The sequence below is a fragment of the Pipistrellus hanaki genome (genome assembly GCF_964339955.1).
Source record: "Pipistrellus hanaki genome assembly, chromosome: 4".
NCBI classification, from domain to species: domain Eukaryota; kingdom Metazoa; phylum Chordata; class Mammalia; order Chiroptera; family Vespertilionidae; genus Pipistrellus; species Pipistrellus hanaki.
In genome coordinates, this window is record NC_140506.1 from 49,795,298 (window position 1) to 49,800,062 (window position 4,765).

The window sequence follows — 4,765 nt, forward strand, 5'->3', positions numbered from 1 at the left end:
TCTTATTCTCAAACCTAATGGTTGTAGGTTATTCTATTCTTGATGACCTAAGAATCCCACAATTTCTCCCCATATCTTCTCAAATGGAAAATTTGATGGTAAAAATTAGGCAAAATAACCAAACCTTAATTTCTTAAAATGTTTTAAACATAGGTTGGTTTCTTTTTTCTGCTTTCCCTATTGAACTATTTAGTGACTTAGAAAAAAATCATCTTAGTTTCTTTATGATTTAACTTTCCTGTTTATGCAATAGAAATTATAAACAACTGAACATAAATAATAATTTTATTTTTTTTCCCTTTTTCTCACAATTCATGAGTAATTAGTTCTGATGGGCCAGAGATGAAAAACAGTGAGAGAAACTTTAAGTAGAAGTTATTGGGCATTTAGAGAAATGTTGACCTGAAAGGTTAGAAATTGAAGTGGGGATATAGAACATTAAAAAAAAAGAATTTACTGCTGATAATAAGGAAAAGGGAGGGAAGTGGCTGTAAAATAGTGAGAGATGTTTTTCCATAAACCACATAAAACCCCCATCTCATTACCTTATAGACATTTGTAATCTAGCATTTACAAGGAAATGAGGTGCCAGCTAATGTCAAGTTCATGTTGTCTCAGGTGGTATCCTTTTCATACTTCCCTTAAAGATGTAGACTTTAAAAAAAACTGAAAGGGAAGTAGTTTCTACTTATAAATCATCACTTTATTTTTTAAAAAAGACTTTGGTACCGCAGGGATCTACCTTTCCACTCTTCACAAAAATGATCAATTGGCACAGTGGTCCTGCTAATCACTTTGTTCTAATTTCTTTCAGCATCCTCATCACTGAGTCCTTTTGAAGTAGCTACATTCATCTCTTGTTACTGTCAAGGAAAGGGATCAATAAGCATATATATAAATATAATTTCTTAGCCTTGAAACAGAAGCCTGGCAACATGAGGAAAGATGAAAAATAAATACCAGAGCCACAAGTGCAGCAAAAGACAGCTCTCCCAACTCTATGTCCTTGACCATCAAAATTTTGGTTCAAACCCAGGAAGTATAAAAGAGGATTTTACTGCCTGGTCTTCTCTCAGTTACACAGTCATTACAAAATGTCCCCCACAAGTATGCTGCCTTTATTCACCAAGCACTTTTTTAGACTCAAGCTTTGTGTGAAAAGCTGGGGAAGCCAATGAGACATCACTGCTGCCCTAGAGGAGTTTGTTGTGCTGCCTTGAGGAAGTGACTCAATTCTCCACACCCAAACATTTGGGCATACACTGGTCCTTCAGGTATCTTTCCTGTAACATGACTTTAGATCTTTGGTTTTTGAGAATGGTTGACATATTTAGCTTGAAAGATTTTGGGGGATTTGTGCTAGGGGTAAGTGATTATGCTGTGAGTGGGAGGTTCTTACAATTAAATTCATATATGAAAGATTACGTGGCTTTCTAAGGCCATATATATATATATATATATATATATATATATATATATATATATATATATTGATTTTAGGCAGAGAGAGAGAATCATTGATTGGCTGCCTTGTATATTCCCCCTACTGGGGATTGAGCCCAAAACCTGGGCATGTGCCCTGACTAGGAATCAAACCCTGGTCTCCTAGTTCATAGGTCAATGGTCAACCACTGAGCCATGCCAGTTAAAGCTCTAAGCCATTTAAAAAACAAAACAAAACATGTCTTCAGCTCCAGTTTGACCCTATAGAATTAGGATGCAGTGATTCTGACACAGGTGTGAAATGTATCCTGATTGAGATTTTCAACAGTCAGCTTGGAATCAACTAAAGACCAGGGGAGTCCTACTGAAGCTATACTTGTATTTTAATCTTTTTTAGAAACCTATATAATAAAAGCCTAATATACTAAGTGTCTACTAGTCCAATTGGCTGTCCAACCAATCAAAGTGTAATATGCTACTAATATGCTAAGGCTGCTCAACCACTCACTATGAAGTGCACTGACCACCAGGGGGCAGATGCTCCAACTGGTAGGTTAGCTTGATGCTGGGGTCTGGCTGATTGGGACATAGCGAAACAGGCCAGACAAGCCCTTGAGCCCTCCCGCATCACTCCCCACCTGGCCAACCTCTCACATCCCTCCTGGGACCCGATAGTGCACCAGTAGGGTCCCTCTGCCTGGCCTGCACTCTTTCACAATCCGGGACCCCTCAGGAGATGTTGGAGAGCTGGTTTTTGCCCAATCCCATAGGCTGAGGGACCCCCCTGGTGCACGAATTCATGCGCCAGGCCTCTAGTTGGGTATAAAACATTTTAAAAGCCTAGAGTGAAGAATTATTGTCCAAGTGTGGGATATATTTTCACAGCAGTTTTTTTCTTCCTGGTCTTATGCATAGTCACAAATTCCCAACATGAATAATATAGTGAAGAGATTTCCTTTGCCAATATATTGGTGTAGATAATTCTGGGAGATACATAAAGACAGGCTGGAATTTTTACTGCATAAGCAGATATAATGTGATTACATGATTTTACAGGCAGCCTGATCATATGTTATGTAAATGTGTGCAGTGTGTGTTTAGTCAGAGGGTCCCAAGAACATATCCACAGATAAATGGAAAAGCTTAGTTCATAACAGATTTTTTTTTCCAGCCCTGATATATAGTAAAGCCCCAAAAAGATACATATGAGCCAAATACAAAGGTGTACTTCCCTGTGGAATTATTCAGTTTGTACATCCATGTAGCCTCAGAAAACTCATCTCTGCACCATGAAAGCCTTGTTATTTTTTTAAGCTATTACGGGTAGAATGGTGGAGCCACCTCTGACTCTGCTGCTTCCCAAGCTCTGCCTCTCCCACCCACAGAGGTGAGCAACAGGTGCAGCCAGCCTCTGTGCTGTCCGGCCAGTTCTGTGGGTCTTTGCCAAAGACATTACAGCTAACTATGTCGCATATGAATCTGAGGTTTCGACCATTTCCTTTTCCATTTTTTCCTTTTTTTTTTTTAGATTTTTTTTTCTTTCATTCTGAGGGTGGCCTCTCACCTCAGTCTGTATGAATCATAAACCTCTCAAATTATAAGTGGAAAAGACCCAGTGATTCTGTCGTCTGTTCGCTAATAGGAAGCCTTTTGGGGGTTTGTGTTCTGCATTACTTGTTAAGTTCTGTTTTAAAAGAATACAGACTTCCAGACTCCTAGCGTGTAGAATGCTTACAGGAACTTCTACATGAGGTGCCATATGGAGGGACACTTCCCAGTGAAGTGAAGTGAAGTGAGCACTGAATTCAGAGCTGACTTCCACTTACATATTCCACTGTCCTTGTAAAAGTCTCTGGAAGTGTTGGGGGTTTATTGTTGTTGTTGTTGTTTTCATAATTAAAATAACCAAGTGAAATCAGATAGTCTTTAAAATTCTTATTTTATAAAATTCTATACCTCCTTTTAAGAAATTTGCCTTTTCCATTTTGACTTAGCTCCCTCATGTTTTATATAGCTATTACATTTTTCCCTATATCTTTATTTGAGTGAGGATGTATTTTTTTACCCTAAATGATGGGTGGTTTTTCTTTAAAGCTCTGCAGACCATTTGCAAAAGTATCCTGAAGTGAACATAAGCACTGACCGGCATTTATGAATTCCTGGCAGCACACCAAAGTTGGTTAAAGAAATAAAATGCATTATCTCATAGGCTTAGCTAATCTCAAAGTTATGGACCATCTCTGGATGTGAGGGCTTAATATGGATGCAAGCTGTAGAGTGACAAATTAAAGCTGATAAGATTTCTGTTCTGCCTGGTCCTGCAAATATTCATAAGTTTTGAGCTGAGTCTCTCACAGGAAGCAAGAGTCATTAGGAAGATATGCTGTATATTGTATTTGCTCACAAACATGTGCGAACATGAAACATATAAGATACTGAGCAAAGTTATATTAACCTATTATCCTAATTAAAAGTATGAAATCTGGATAAATAAATGCTTATTGTAATCTATTATATGTTGTGTGATTTTTTTACTTATTAATCAGCAGTTGATATAGGAATACTTTACATGTAAAATCAATCACACAAAAATAGTTATGTCCAAAAGTAGTTATTTTAGAAAGTCACGTTTTATACCTTTGAGTTTTTTTTTTTTTTTAATAATGCACTTTGCTTTATAAGGATTATCAGCTCATTAATCTCAAATGAAAAAGAAAATTCTAAAATGTTTTCAGAATTAAGGAGATGATCAGTATCTCTATTGAATTTTCTCACATTTTCATTATATTTACCATAAACTGGTGTGACTTCATGACAAATTCTTTAGGTAGTGACTCAGGTTTGTAGTAAAATAAAGTACCTCTTGTAGAAAAGGGGGAAATAAGAACAAATTTTGGTCTGGTTTCTCTTTCCTCCAATATTTGAATTCAAATTATATCTATGAATATATACACAGCTCTGAGAATAATTATATATAACCCCTCCTTTCTTCATGTATCATAAGCCTAAATTATTATTTTTAAGGATTGAATGTTTAATAATTGTGGAGTTTTTTTCAAAATAATATTCTAAGTATGTAACTCTAGTTTATTGTAGAGAATATGAAAGAGCTAATTTCTAAAGAAATTAAATTACTTATGTTTAATATTGGAGTAGGCAATTCTTCTCATGGCGGGAAAAAAAAGGCTAGGAGAATAAGTGATAGTTCTGTCATGCATTGGATGAAAGTTGTAGAAAACCCTCATCAGTATCTTTCTGTTTCCCTAGGAGGACAGGTTGGGCTGCAGGTGCTGTAGCAGAGAAAGCTGTCTTCATACAGCAG